We start from the raw sequence: 16,216 nt of genomic DNA on the forward strand, positions 1-16,216 counted from the left end.
TTCACATAAAAATGATTATTAAAAGCATATACACACACACACACATCAATATACAACATCTGATGATATGCTACTTGATACTCCAATTTGTGCAAAGAATGATACACTGTGTAAGTGGTTAACACAGAAAATCAAGTCCCTATGACTTGTTTGACCATAGTGTTAGTTATTTTACACCCGTTCACAAACTATGATCATCTTAGCCCAACTTATACAAGTTTGTCCTATATGACTACAAAATGCTAGACATTCCTGTGGGGCAACACGTGTATCTTAAAAGGTGGCAGGGTATCAATTCCACTGTTTTCTCCAAAGTCGTTTCCAGTGGGTCCCGAATGTTGTCCGTTTCTTTGTATAATCAGACGACAATGCAACCCTAAATGTTGGCAAATTGTTTGAGATGCCTGTGAGCATTTACCAGTTGAAGGAGCTGAGGGTCAAAAGAGCACATCAATGGCGGGTACCTGTTGGTGGAGACCTTCCCGGTAGTGCAAGTGATTAATCCCGATAACAAACTATCCCAAAAATCAACAGGTGGGGACTAATCGGATTCATAAAAACACGACAGGAAAGGACCCTCCCATTTACTAGTATGAAGGTGACATGTTTGAGGTTAAGCTGAGATTGTGACAACAGCTTCAGCAACATTTACGGTTGCATTGTCTTCTGATTATACAAAGAAACAGACAACATTCAGGGACCCCCTGGAAACGACTTGAGAACAGTGGAATCGATACCCTGCCACCTTTAAGATACACATTTGTTGCCCCTGAAAAATGTCCGGCATGTGGCAGCCATATAGGACAGAAACTTATCAAGTACCATATCATCAGATGTGGTATACCGATGTGTGCATATGCTTTTAACTAATCATTTTTATGTCAAATAGCAAGTGGCGATACCTGCAATTTTTGGGTGTTTTTGATGTATGATTATAATAAGGTTACTCACCGTAGTGACCACCTTAGTTCAAGTCCATAGTCCCCTTTCCTCCGTCCTTATGGGACAGTCCTCCATCATGTGGGACAGGACCGGAGCACTTTGTAAAAAGCATCACATTTTAAAAAACATTTGTCCTTCCTCTCTTTTTACGCGGGGTACCGCATGCGACCGTAACCCCGCCCTCCTTAGCTCCGCCCAGCGCATCGCCCATTAGTCCTTTTCTATCGCCAGGTCAGAGACCTTTAAGCAATAGTAGAGGAACCTTATTAGAGGGGACGGTGGAAGGGCGTATGGAGGAAAGGGGACAATGGACTAGGAGTAAGGTGGTCACTACAGTGAGTAACCTTATTATACTCCTACGTCCCGTCCCCTTTCCTCCATACTTTTAGGAGATTTCCAAGCACTCCTCACAGGAACTACGGTGGATGGAAACCCCCTACTGAAAAAGGTTTTTCAGCACAGCCTGGCCAAACTGAGCATCAGATCTGGAGCTCAGGTCCAAACAGTAATGTTTGCAAAAAGCCCATGGGGAGGCCCAAGTAGCCACTTTCGCGATGGTCTCCCAGGGGACATACTTTTGAAAGGCAACAGCAGCTGCCTTGCCACGTACTAGATGTGCATGAACCCCTTTAGGAGGCTGGAGACCCTGAACAGTGTAAGACTCCGTAATACAGGCAGCAATCCATCTGGGAGATAGTCGCTTTGGAGGTCTGCTTACCTTTCGGGTTACCAAAGGTCACCAATAGTTGAGAAGAACTCCTAAATTCAGATGTTCTGTCCAGATAGAACTTAAGAGCTCTTCTATCATCCAGGCAATGCAAAACCTTCTCAGCTTCCGAAGCCGGGTTTGGAAAGAAGACAGGCAGGGAGATTGACTGATTTAGATGGAAATCAGAAACCACCTTTGGTAGGAAAGAAGGATTTGTCCTTAGGACAACCTTATCCTTGTGGAAAACCAAGAAGGGATGCTTCACCAACAAAGCCTGGCGCTCACTCACACGCCTTGCCAAAGTAACGCCGACCAAGAAAGACACCTTCCACGAAAGGTGCTTAAGATCTACCATAGCCATTGGTTCAAAAGGTTTATGGCACAAGGCCCCAAGGACCACGTTTAGATCCCACGTCGGATGCGGTTTGCGAACAGGAGGGCAAAGACGCATTAGACCCGCAAAGTGCCTTTTAACCACTGGATTGGACTGTGAAAAAGAGCACTGGTCCGTGGATAGGTAAGCGGCCACAGCCGAAAGAAGTCTTGCATGACAAGACATGAATGCCCGACTCCGCTAAATGAGAAACGAAGGACAGCACCGTGTCAATCGTAGCCACCCTGGGGTCCAGCCGTTTGGCTAAGCACCAGTGACAGAACCAAAGCCACTTGCTTCTGTACTGAGACCTCGTCAAGGGCTTCCTGGCTGCCTGAATACTGCGCATGTTGTCAGCAGACAGGTTGAGATGTTCTAAAGATCTGAACTCAGGCACCATGCAGCCAAGCTGAAGGATTGTGGGGAGGGGTGCCACAGCTGCCGATCTCTCTGGTGAAGCAGATCGGGAACCAACGGAAGCCTGATTGGTGCACAAACTGACAGAGGTTGAAGCTCTGAAAACCAGAACCTGGCCGGCCACCACGGAGCTATGAGCAGAAGCGAACAGTTCACCGTGTTCCTCAGCTTGCAAATCGTCCGATGAATCAGGGGCAGAGGCGAAAAGCATATGCCCTCAGTGCCAGGGAATCTCGAGAGCATCTCCCAGAGAGGAGGCTCCCAGCCCATGTCTGGAGGCATACAGAGGAAGTTTGTTTGCCGGTGTTGCGAAGAGTTTCAATCCCGAGTGCCCCAACACAGGAATATCTGTAAGAGGACCTCCGCTTTAAATTCCCACTCGTAGCCGACCATTGTTCGTCGGCTGAGGGCATCTGCCGTAACGTTCCCAAATCTGAATGGCAAGATCCACAAGAGGAGGGGACTTGGTGCCTTCCTGCTTGTTGATGTAAAACAGGGACACCACATTGTCCGTGCAGACACAAACCACTTTGTTGGCAATGACCGGCCTGAACGCCTTGAGAGCCAGGAAGATAACCAGAAGCTCCAGATGATTTATATGAAGGAACTTGTCTTGGGGCGACCAGAGATTGGATACCTGAAGAAGATCCAACGTTGCAACCCACCCTAGAAGGGAGGAGTCCGTCGAGATTGTCACCATCGGAGCGGGGTCTTGAAAACCTGCACCCACCGACAGGTTGCTGAGAGACGACCACCACACGATGTCCATTCTCATGAAAGCCGGAATCAATATTATCTTGGAGTCCGGATCCACAGCCTGATGCCAAGAACTCCAAGGAGCCATCTGCATCCGCCTCATCTTGAGCCGAGCAAGAGGAAGAGCCAATACGCACGAGGCCCAGAAGCCTCTGGAACCACCAGGCCGACATGCTCTCCGACTGCGCAAACATCTGACACGTGGCCAACAGATCTGCCATTCTACCCTGGTCAGGTAAACTCTGCAGTCGATCGTGTTCCAACAAAAACTCTGGAAAGTCAAGTCCTGAGAGACCGTCATGGAAGATTTCCACCAGTTCACCGACAGCCCAAGGTGGAACAGGAGCTGGAGGAGAGACTGAAGATTGCTTGAGGCTTTCAGCGGGCAAGGAAGGCGAGACAGCCAATCGTACAAATACAGATACACATGATACCCTTAAGCCGAAGATGAGCGGCAATAACCAAGGACTTTTTCGTAAAGACACGCGGTGCTGATATGAGGCCAAAGGGGAGCACTCAGAACTGGAAGTGCTCCTCCCGTACGAAAACCGTAGGTATCTCTGGTGTGGATTCCAGATCAGAATATGCATATACGCATCCTGAATGTCCAACACGCTGAGCCAATCGCCCTTCTGCAAAGAGGACTTTATTTGACAAGGCGTGATCTTGAATTTCTTTCTTGAAAGATTGAACTGGGAAAGGTCTAGAATGGTGCGCAGGCCAACCTGGTTGGGTTTGGGCACCGTAAACAGCTGGGAGTAGAAGGCCTCCCCTCGCTCCCCTAGGGGAACGGGTTCCACCGCTCTGAGATCCAGTAATTTCTGAATTTCGGCTTTGAGGGAGGGCGACCCTGACTGCTGGAAGGGAGGATTGATGGGTGGGGTAGGGGTAAGCGGAAGCCCGCCTGATGGTCTGCCACGTCTCCCAATGTGATGCAATGCGTCCTCCCACCGGGGTCTCGTGCGAGCGCAGAAATCCCTCATTTAGCTGGTTTCTCGGTGGCGGCACCACCTGAACCTGAGGAGGAGGCTGAGGAGCGGGAGAAAAACTGACTCCGTTGCTGCCTTCGGCGGGAATTTCCCGAAGGGGTGTCCACCCTGCGGGATCTTTGATCTAAAAAAACCCTGAAACCAGAGGACGGCTGAGGCTGCGACAACGATCTCTGCATACTGAAAGGTGGTTTTACCAGGACAGACAAGGACTTGGCGGTCTGAGTGCTGTCCTTAGTTTTGATCAGCTCCACGTCTGTTGTTGAATGAAAGAGCTCCTTGCCATCAAAAGGCAGGTCCAAAACCTTATCCTGCCCCTCCTTAGAGAACTTGGTGGCATGCAGCCAAGCCTGACGAGAGGTATCCACGCCAAGCATAAGGCCCGGGCCGAGGTGGCAACATGATGCACTACTGCCTCCAGCAAATCCTGTGCCAGGACCATGGCATCTGACAATCCCGTTTAGAAATCTTCTAGCTTTTCAGCGGGAATAAACTCCTCAAACTCCGACAGACCTTTCCACATTTTCAATTCGCCCGTGCTAACACCAGTTCTACATTGGCTTGACGCAGCTGGAGGGCTGAATTAGTGAAAATCTTCCTCCCGAGCTAGTCAAGGAGCTTGTCCTCTTTGGCCAGAACCTGTGTAGCTGTCGTAGAAGAGGATGCCGCAGATCTGGATTGCAAAGTGGCTGCAGCCACTACCGTGAAGGAGGGGGGCGGACACGATGCTAAGGCCACCTCTTCTGACGAATGGAGCCTGTAGTGCGCATCAATTTTTTTGTTGACAAACAGTCCAGAGTGTGGTTTCTCCCAGACTTTACGGACCCCGGCTAAAACGTCCTTCTGCAAGAACAAGCCGGTACGCTCCGAAGAAGACAAGGTGAACGCCCCCGAAAGCACGCTCTCCTGCGGAGCGGGTGCCTCGGGTACTGGAACATCCAACAGACACATGTCCATCACCCAGTCTTGAAAGGCTCTGACAGAGTGGGGCTGGTCTTCGCTGTCCCGATCGCTCTGTGTGTCGTCCGACAGGTCCGGATCAGGCTGAGTCGCATCAGGCACCACAATAGACTTGTCCACTGGGGACAACAGAGGCAGGGGTGGAAGAGTTGGGGAGGTCCAGCCGGTAAAGGTGGTGCCGGCGGAACCACAGGAACCACAGCTGGGACAGTCGGCTCAGGCGAGCATATCTCCCTGTCACGATGCCCGCTCCCGGGGAGCCGGCTCAGGCCCTGCGTCCCCGAAACCGGACATGAAGCCCCCAGGGAAGGTCCCAGCAACCCCTTATAGGGGCCCTTTGGACAGCGTCCTGGCGCCTATGGCGCCAGGCTCATAGAAAATGTCAGTCCTGGCGCCATAGGCGCCAGGCTCATTATGAAAGTGTTTGGGTGCACTTACCTGATGCAGACCATGCTGCAGAACCCCGGCCTCCTTGAGGCCTGAAAGGAACTACTTTACCTGTGGGACTCATTTACCACCCGGGCGTGGTCGGGGAAGGATACATACCTGATTGGAGGAAGGACACATTCTAGGAACTTCTTCCAAGGCTATTTAAACCACACCCGATCAGCCACACGTGCTTTGCGTTGTTCTGCATCTAGCAGTTGGACGCTCACCGTGTCTGCTCCTGCATCTTGACTTCTGCCACACCTGCCAGCATCCTGAATCACCTGCAAAGGAAGGGAACAAGAGAACAGAAGAAGGCAAAGGCCTCACCTGCTAAATCTGCATCTGCATTTCCCCTATGGGGAAAAAGACACTAGCATTAGAACATTAATGCATGGACACAAGGGGAACCACTTATAGAAAAAACTTACCTGGAAGCCAAGCAAGTTTGGTTCTCACCCATCCGAAAATCCAGTGACGTAACTGGATACCACCACGCCCCTGCATCAGAGGCAGGATGGAGAGCTTGTCCTTCCAGACCTTAAGGTGAGACGCTACGGGGAAGCACAGAAGGGTTTTGAGGAGGGTGAGAGGGGTAAGTGGAAGGCCGATTGCATTACCCCGCAGACAGTTAACCCCCTATTCTCACCTACAGAAGGATACTTCTGCGAGTCAGACAAGCCAGATCTGGGGCCCGGTCCAGTCTGTCTTCCGAACCCTGCGCATCACCTTAGACGAGGTCACAGCAGCGCGAACCAGGCCAGCGCCCCCGTGGGAGTCAGGTGAGCGTTACACTCCCTAAACAAGCCTTGAAAGTACTCCTTCATGGGGTCGGAATGCATAAGTCTTTGAAACTTGCCGAAAAAGACGTCCTCTGACGATTTAGGCGCGACTGGAGGAGGCCTCTCACGAGCAGAGTAATTCCAGGGACGCAAGGGAGAGGGTTGCCAAGGGGGCCCTTCCCCACTGGTGTCCACATATATCAAAGGCGCTGATGCCGCAGGAAGCGAGACATTGTGCGGTAGGGGCATCCGAGCGTTCCAGTCATAAACTGGACGAAATGGATGTGCACAAGGAAACTGATGCTCACCTGAAAAACCACTCCCTACACCTAGGGCCGATGGCATAGTTGTAAGGGAGGTATCCAAAATGGCCGCCATGGTCTTGGCGGGAACAGAAGCCATTTTGTTGGCACCTGAGGAGAACTCCGACATGTGTGGAAGTGAGGCAGGGGTCCCCACAGGCGGGTCAGGGGTCTTCATCTTAGCCTTAATACAGGCAGCCTCGGCCGAGCCGGTACTGTGTGGCCTAGGATGTTTCTGTGACATGCCATCAGCCAAACAAGCCTTCAAAGGAAGGACCTGGCACTGCCGGTAACAGAGGGATTATGGTCCAAGACCTCACTCTGTGCCCCTTCAACAGATCTGGAGTCACCGCCAGAGCGGGAACGATGAGGAACACATCTCAACAACAAGACCTTAACAGACCTCTCAGAACTGTTGGTCACCTTAGTCTCTAAACGAGGGACCTCGGACCACAGTCCGGTAAAAGCCTCTAAACAACGGACCTCGAACTTCCGTTCGGTATGAACAGCCTCAACTGAGGCCTCAGGGCGTATCCCGGTGTTTCTACGGAAGTTCCAGTCAAGGAGACCTCGAAGCAAGCTCTGGTACCCGATGCCTCAGTAGAACTGGGCCCACAAATAGCCCCCACAGCAGGGGCCATGGATTGTCGCTGACAAGAACAACCATTTGGAAAGTCTAGCTGAAACGTCATAGATGGACTATCACGCGACCGCTAAACCAGAGCAAGAGAGGAGGAAAAAATCTTCCGAAGATGCAAGTGCGTCCAGTCCCGAACGAGGGGAGAAAAGGACTGATGGGTGACGCTCTTGGCGTAGCTAAGGAGGGCGGGTATACGGCCGCGTGCGGTACTCCGCGTAAAACGAGCGGAAGGACACATTTTTTTAAAAGAAATGTGATGCTTTTTACAAAGTGCTCCGTCCCCTCCCACAGGATGGAGAAATGTCCCATATGTATGGAGGAAAGGGGACGGGACGTACGAGTAAATAAAATTGACAAATGTTTTGTATGCAACATCGGTTTGATGGAACAAGTTACTTACCTGTAACTGTTGTTCTCCAGCATGGGTCTGGCATGGATTCACATGCTCATGAATATTCCCCGTCAGGCTGAGAATCCTAGGTAATAGAAAAAACTGTTTCAGTTTCGTTTCTAAACAGTCTTTCTCCTATAAACCAATCACTGAGCTCTGGGTCATACTGGCCCCACTCAATGACTGCCCTCTATCTAAGCCACTCCCCTGGCAGCCATCTTCAGATTTGGTAGCACGTAAAGTGGCAGTAAGACCAAGAAAAGAGCCGCAGAGGGGCAGGCGGGAGGGTGCGCATGTGAATCCATGCCAGACCCATGCTGGAGAACAACAGTTACAGGTAATTAACTTGTTCCTTCTCCAGCATGGGTCTGGCATGGATTTAGATGCTCATGAATAAAGAATACATAGCAGTAACCACATGCACAACCACGGGAGGTGGCAAGGCTCAACAGAAGCAATCTCTTACCTCTTCACCAGGCTCACCTTCAAGCGAACAGGTCGCGCACCACTGCTTTGCTGACTCTGGACTCCTCCCTGGAATCCCTGTCGATGCAGTAGAATCTCAAAGGTGTGCGTCGACCTCCACGTAGCAAACCTGCAGATGTCCAGCAGGGGCACACCAGACAGGAACGCCATAGTAGCAGCGATCGCTCTGGTAGAATGGGCCCTCGGATGGCCAGGCAGCGGTCGGTTTGCCAACTGGTGACAGTGAGTGATACAGCTGGAGAACCACCTGGAAATGGAAGCCTTTGACAGAACCTTCCCATGGTTCACAGGACCAAAGTTCACAAAAAGCGGAGAAGTTTTCCAAAAACTCTTCGTGCGGGCCACAAAACTTCAGCGCTCTAGCTACATCCAGCGAGTGCAAAGTCCTTTCAGCCGGGAACAAAGGCGTAGAAAAAAAAAAACACAGGCAACGCCAAGGGCTCATTTAGAAGTCCCACGGCACCTTTGGCATGAAGGAGGGGTGCGTACGCAGCACCATCCTAGTCTCGTGGAAAGTCAAGTAGAGTGGCTTACAGGATAGGGCCTGGATCTCACCCACTAGTCGTGCAGAGGTGATGGCCACGACAAAAGCCGTCTTCCACCACAGAAACTTGAGTGGAACAGAATGCATAGGCTTGAACGGGGGCCCCCCCCATGAGTCTAGTAAATACCACATTTTGCTCCCACGCCGGGGCCGGTGCCTTCACCGGTGGGAACAAGCAGAACAGTCCCTTGATGAATTCCTTAACCAACTGGTGCGACCACAAGGAGGGTCGTCCTGGGGATCTGGTGTAGTGGGAGATAGCCGCCAGATGAACCTTGATGGAGGCGTGAGCCAGTCCCGATTTAGCCAACGTCAGCAAATATGGCAGTACCTGAGGGGCTGTGACACTCTGCGAGTCGATTTTCTGCGAACGGCACCAAATTGCGAAGCGCGTCCATTTGTGTCTGTTGCATTTTAAAGTTGTTGATGCCCTGGCTTTGGCAAGTACCTTCTTGCAATCCGCTGGAAAATTGTAACCCCCAAACTCTAATGCTGCAGGAGCCAGGCCGTCAGGTTCAGCATTCCTGGGTTGTGGTGCAGAATGGCGCCTCCTTCAGTGACGAGAAGATCCGCAACCACTGGCAGCTTGACTGGAGGAGACGCCGACATGCTGAGAAAGTCCGGGTACCAGATCGGCCTTGGCCACGCTGGTGCGACGAGGCTCATCCGGTCTGAGTGGATTGATGACTCGAAGCAATACAGAAACAGGCCGTCTCAGGGGAATGAGAATGTGTCCGCCATGCTCCCCAGCTGGGGAAACCTGCTGGCGAACCTCCAGCACTTGGTGTTTGTCTCTGTCGCAAACAGATCAATCTGGGATTGCCCCATCTGTCAAACAGGTTGTCCACTTGGTCCTGCTGAAGCTCCCACTCGTGGCAAGAGCGTAGCTCCTTGCTGAGAGAGTCAGCGATGGTGTTCTTTACTCCTGCCAGGTGTAATGGAATGAGGAACAACCCTGGGCGACGGCCCAGGGCCACAAGTCCTGTGCCTCGCCAGGGATCTGGTACCCCCCTGCTTCTGGATGTAAAACATTGTGGTGGTATTATCTGTGAAGACCCTCACCACTTTGCCCTCGAGGGACGGCAGAAACAACTTGAGGGCCCAAAACACCGCCCGTAGTTCCAGTAAGTTTATGTGCGGTCTTCTCTTGTGGCAGCCACAGGCCTCTAGTGTGAAGATGTCCGGTGTGGGCTTCACATCCTTCCAGCGACGCATCCGTTGTGACCAGTCTCCTGGTACAGTGGCCTCTGGAAATCCGTGCCCCTGACAATATTGGAGTGCATGCTCCACCATCTGATCGCTCATCAGAACTCCCCGTCGAGCGCGATCCTGCTGTCCTGGAAGCTTCCGGACACCTGTACCCAATGGGCATCGAACTCCTGCAGCAGCCACATCCGTAGCCTGCAGAGCCGTATCAGGTAAATACACGACAGCATCATGCCGAGCAGCGACTTCATGGTCCGCACCGAGGCGATCTTCAGTGCCAACAGCCATTGCCCCTTGACCAGGATGGCCGATATCCTTTCCTCCAACGGTGACACCAGGCACGACACTGTTGAGCTTGGATCCCAGGAACAGTGGGTCGTGCAATGGAGTTAAGCAGGACTTTGCATAGTTCACCGAGAACCCCAGATCCGTCAGCAGACAGACGGTCCTCTCTGTTGTGTTTGAAGGCAGTGTCCCTTGACTTGGCACGGATGAGCCAGTCGTCCAGGTAGGGGTAAACGTGGATCTTTTGCAGTTGCAGATGGGCCGCCACCGCACTTGGTGAAGTCTCTGGGCGCCAACTTCAGACCGAATGGAAGGGGCCTTGAACTGATAATGCTTCCCCTGAACGACGAAGCGCAGAAACTTGCAGTGTTGTTTGTGTATGAGGACGTGGAAGTACGCGTCCACCAGATCCAAAGACGACAGAAAGTCCCCCTCCTCCAGCTGGCTGAGCATATGCTGCAGCGTGACCACCCTGAACCTCTGGGACTTTATGTATTTGTTTAGCCGTCTTAGGTCGAGGATGTGCCTCCAACCCCCCGGTCTTCTTTCTTCTGAGGAAGTACCTAGAGTATACTGCGTAGCCCCAGAGTCGCCGTGGAACCAGCTCTATCGCTCCATTTCGTAACATGGCACGAACCTCCCGCAACAGCTGAGGGAGGTTTTCCTGCCGGGCCACTGGTGCTTTCACGGACACTTCCATTGGAATTCTAAGGTGTGTCCGTGGGTGAGTGTGTCCAGCACCCATCTGCCAGTGGAGATGGTCTCCCGGATGCTGATGAAGTTCGCCAGCCGGCCTCCCAATGGGGTGCACGGGTGGGGGCCTAACGCCCTGGCCGGTTCAATCTTGCTTGGAGGTTGACCTGCCGTCTTGCGGTCCCTGACGACGCCTGCCCCCGAAGACTTTGGAGCGAACCCTGCTGGCTTCCTGGGTCGAGGAACGGGAGGGCTGGCGGTAAGAGAACAAGCCCCCCCGAAACCCTTCGAAGAGCGGATAGACTTCCCTCCTGAGGAACAAAAGGACGGTCATCGTTGTTGTCTGTGTCCATCTTGATGGCCTGGAGGGATTCATACACAGCCTTCCCGAACGGGTTGTCCCCATCAAAGGGCATGCCCAAAACCCTTGTCTGGACCTCCTGTCTAAAGTTGATGGCGTTGAGCAGCCACAACGGCGAAGACAAACTCCATTTCCCATCTGGCAGAAACATGTGTCTGCGAAGTCCAGGGCCACTGTAATGGCGTGGTCCGACGCATCTCGCCTTCTTGAAGGATCTCCAAAGCCTCAACCCGCTTGTCATCAGGGAGAAAGTCCAGCAGCAAAGCCAGGTTAAACCACAGCTACAGGTCATATCTGGCTACGATTGCAAGGGCGTTGGCAGCCTTGACGGTCATCGCCACCGAGTAGGAAACCTTTCTACCCATCGAACCCAACTTGTCCCCCTCGTTGTCCGAAGGGGTGGAGGAAGAAGAAGCATCCTAGCCTGACGATTTCTTCCTGGTGGCTGCCGAGTCTGCCGATGGTTGAGACCGTAAGCACTTGGGTGCAGAGTCTGGCATCCTATGCTTCTTCGGCAGCCGGTTTCTCTTCGCTGGGGCTGTAGAGGGGTTCTTTGGCAGAGACAGCCCTACGTCCCAAACGTCGTCCTGGACAGGGACCTAAAGGATGGTCTTCCTCTTCACCTCCCGGCGCAGATATAAGAAGCCTTCCTTCTTTTCCTCTGGCTTGAGCTGGAAAAGCTCTGATGATCGGGCGATCATCGTATGCAAAGATCACACCTCGTCCGGCGGAGAGGTTCTGGGCGGAGGTGACGGGAGGTCCTCCCATCTGTCCGCCATTATCTGTGCCTGTTGTCGCCATGTCCGACTCAGACTCCCTTTGGGGGTAGAGGGGTGGGGGAGATGGGTGGCATGGAGGCGCAGGGTGCCTCCTCTTCTTGGCCAGAGACTCCCTCGGTGTCAACGGGGTGGCCGGCACTGGCCATCCTCCTTTGTATCTCAGACACCAGTGTGTGGAGGGTCGAGAGGATGTTCAGTGGCCGGTCTTTAGGCGCCATCTGGGGTGTAGGGGCGCAAGGTTCCAGGCCCTCGTCGTCGCCTCCATAGATGGTAACCCCATCTTCAGCCCCGCCCTGGGGTGAGTCCCCGGCATTTCCCTCATTGTCATCACCCTCCTGGATGGCGTGGATGGAAATTATCTCATCCTCATCAGCCGAAGAAATGTCCGTACCATGGAGGCCATCCGCCCGCCCCCCCCCTCCGCCCCCCACTTTCTTCTGGTCCAGAGGGGTCGGTCTCCGACTGAGGTCCGGCATACTCTTCTCCAGGGTTTTCTCAACTGGCTTACTCGAAGCCCCCCCTCCTGGGAGGAAGAGACACCCTGGCACCCTGGCCATCCTTGGGGTACCCAGCGGGACCGCCCCTACAGCCTTCGAAAGCAACGCCACCTCCACCACCACCTCCTCGAGGGAAGGCGACGGTTTCACCTGGTGCACCTGGGCCTTCACAGAAATGCTGGATCCCTTGTCCGGTTTGGCCTTCTCCTTCCTGGCCGTGTCAGACACCTTGTCCAGCTTGGCCTTCTCCTTCGGGGCCTTGTCGGAACCCTTGTCCACAATGGCCTTCTCCGTCGCGGGTGGGTCGGACACCGCACCCTGTCTGGCCTTCTCCTGCTTGGCCTTCTCCGGATTCTCCCTCGGCTTCACCGGGGTAGCGGACTTCCTCGTGGATAATGATCCAGAGTGGTGGCTGGAGATCGATGCAGCTGGGGATGACGATCGCGCCTTGACCGCCACAGGACCCACAGCAGCAGTGAGCGCGACAGAAGCGGACTCGCAGTGTTTGGTCTTGTGTTGGGTCCCCACGAGTGGAGCGCCCTCAAAGGACTTAGAAGACCGCTCAGGTTTGCCGGATCCGGGAGAGGCATGCCCCTGTGTACCACCCGGTACAGAGGCCTTGGCCTGCAGCCACAACTCCAGTCGTTGGTGTCGATCCTTCATCGTGCGCTTCGTGAAGCCACGGCAAATCACACAATCTTCCTCCTTATGCGAAGGGTGCAGGCAGAAAAGGCACTGGGAATGCTTGTCGTCCATGTACACATTCCGAAAACCGCAGTCCGTCCTTCTTGTCAGATATGATCCACGCGGTGCAGGCCTGAAGAATCTTCTGTAAGCCTCCAAGAAGAATACTCAATGAAAACAGCCATTGAGGGGTGCTGGAAAAAACGAACAACGGGTCCCCGTTAGCCGGATAGATGATCGATGGAGCACACAGGCTCGACTGACCGAAAAATAGAGTTTAACTCTCAAAAGCGAAAAACTAAGCAAAAAGCGCAAAGAGCGAAGCATGAGGACTCCCAACACTTGAAGGTGCGGTACAAATCTGAAGATGAAGGCCAGAGGAGGGGCTTAGGTAGAGGGCAATCATTGGCAGGGGGAAGTATGACCCAGAGCTCAGTGATTGGTTTAAAGGAGAAAGACAGTTTGGAAACAAAACAAACAGTTTTTTCTATTACAGAGGATTCCCAGCCTGATGGGGAATATTCATGAGCATGTGATTCCATGCCAGACCCCATGCCAGGCAACCTTGGCTGTCAACCTATATTTGTTCCATGGTTGTGTTGAAGAGGGTCATAAGTCTTAGTTACTTACCTGTAACTGTATTTCTCCAGCATTGGTATCTTTCATAGATTCACATGCTTGAATATTCCCCGTCAGACTGGGAATCCTCAGTGATCAAAATTAATTATTAAAACTATTTAATATACATCCCTTCTCCCATACAGAATGCATGTAGATACTCCATTGTGGCTTATGAGCCACTCCATTGTGTAGTCCCTCCACCTCACTTTGGTCCTTTATGGCCCCAAGCAATGAGGTGGTAGGGCATAAGATCCGCCCCAGGCAGCAAGTTTCCAGATTTTGAACCGTAGGAACTAAAGTATGATGGGTGCTGAGCATAGGAGCAGCCTCTCAGGGGAGGCGGGTGGGCGCATGTGAATCTATGAAAGATACCAATGGTGGAGAAATAAAGTTGCAGGCAAGTAACTAAGACTTCTCCAGTATTGGATCTTTCATATACAGATGCTTGAATAGAATACGAAGCAGTTAAAGCTTGCCACTATATACATACATATATACACACACATATACACACACACACACACACACACACACACACACACATTACATGGCCTGCGGTAGGGGCCATGTAGTTATGGTTAAATTGCTAATCCCATAGGAAGAGCACTTTTTGGGCGGCTTATAACTTAGCTCCCCCTGGACGAATCCTCACGAAACTTTGCAAAAAAAGTATATGGCCCACTCTGAATTTTTTTTTGCAAAGTTTGGTGATGTTTGGTCCAGGGGGGAAACAAAGTTATAGGGGGAGGGGGTCCCAAAACTTTTTCCCCATAGACCGAATGGGGAAAAAAACTTTGCGCACGTCTAGCCCAAACCGCTGGACGGATTTTCACCAAATTTGGACCAGGAGCAGCGGCTTGGTCCCGACAGCGTGCTTTTGTAAATTTGGTGAAAACCAGTCAAGTATTCTTTTTTAAAATGGAAAAAAAAGTAGGTCACAAAAAATTTGTGATATCTATGTCCGGTCCGCGTACACACTTCCCTGTTCAGTCCGCGGACAGTGTCCCCATTGGCTAATGGGTTTGCGTGATGTCCGCGGACATGGGATGTGTTCGCTGATTGGATGGTAAAGAGATTTTTGAAAACGCCCGCCATCTTGGATTTGCGGACTTCGCCGCTGTCCGCGGACATCGCGGTAAAAAAATAAAAAAACACAACATTGCACTTGTCAAACTTATTAAATCATCTCTGGGGAGGTGAGGGGTGATGAGGATGGGATGGGATATGGCTGCAAGAAGCAAAAAAACAGGTTTTTTGCCGCAAAAGTCCACGAACCGTTCGGACACCTCATCATTAAAGGGTTGGTGAAATGCAGTTCTTGGATGGCTTATAACTTTGGCGCCACTTAATGGAACCGCATGAGATTTTGCAAGCATATTCCTGACCTGATTCTGAGAGAGTATTCAAAGTTTGGTGGGATTCTGTCCTGAGGGGGCAAAATTAGAGGGGGATCCCAAAATAATGTAAAGGCTTATAAATGAGGTGCCATTTGACAGATCTACACTTCATTTGAAAAACTGAGAATAGATCTAAATATACATGTTTTTGTGAAGTTTGGTGGGATTCTGTCAAAAGGGAGCAAAATTAGAGGGGGGGATCCCAAAATATTGTAAAGGCTTATAAATGTGGTGTTATTTGACAAATCTACAAAAAGGTTTGCAAACCGATTATAGATCTAGATATAGATGTTTTTGTAAAGTCTGAATGGATTTTGTCAAGTGGGGGCTACATTATATGACGATTGTATGTGCATACATTTGACACTTTTGAAAAAATAAAAAATGGGTGGATTTCCGGCGAACTTGCGTAGGGAGCATTGGCAAGGACCTACAAGGATGGTTTTGCAAATGTGCCAGTGTTTTATTATTTGACAAGTGTCATAATGTAGCTGCAAAAAATAGCGGTATACCTTTAGTGACTGAGGGGTAGCCTGTGGCCATTGGCAGTGGCCAGATTGTCCGGGTCATGGAATAAGGTCATGATCCGGACAATCTAGCTACTGGCCATGACCACAAGGGACAAAACATAAGGTTCAATTGGTCATGTCCACCTGGGGCTGGCTTTGTAGTAAAGTTATTCGAAATTAGGATACATCTGAAAGGGAAGAAAAATGTGCTTGTGGTAATATGGGCAAAGGGTTCTCTTTTTGCCTTCTGCAGGCTACAATGGAAAGCGAAGAGGGGCCCTGTATGGAACTCTCGCCTTCCCTTTCCATGGTGGCGATCTTGGAAAAGGATTTTCCTTCCTACGTCCCGGTGTAGGAAGAAAAATCCTCTTTTTTAGCATTTTAGCACCCCGGGTTCCCGATTTGGGAACCTGGGGTGCTAATGGCCTTCATCCCCGATTTCAGGGGCTGGAATGGGGGGGATAATG

At 51.6% G+C, this 16,216-nt stretch overlaps 1 protein-coding gene across 3 annotated transcripts in view; it reads right to left on the reverse strand.

Annotated features, from left to right (window-relative positions):
- Nucleotides 1–16,216, reverse strand: part of TNKS (tankyrase) — a 2,071,987-nt gene that overhangs the window by 81,098 nt on the left and 1,974,673 nt on the right. The gene's annotated exons all lie outside the window — the stretch shown is intronic.

This window comes from Ambystoma mexicanum, chromosome 6p (genome assembly GCF_040938575.1).
Source record: "Ambystoma mexicanum isolate Mex_15411 chromosome 6p, UKY_AmexF1_1, whole genome shotgun sequence".
NCBI lineage: Eukaryota > Metazoa > Chordata > Amphibia > Caudata > Ambystomatidae > Ambystoma > Ambystoma mexicanum.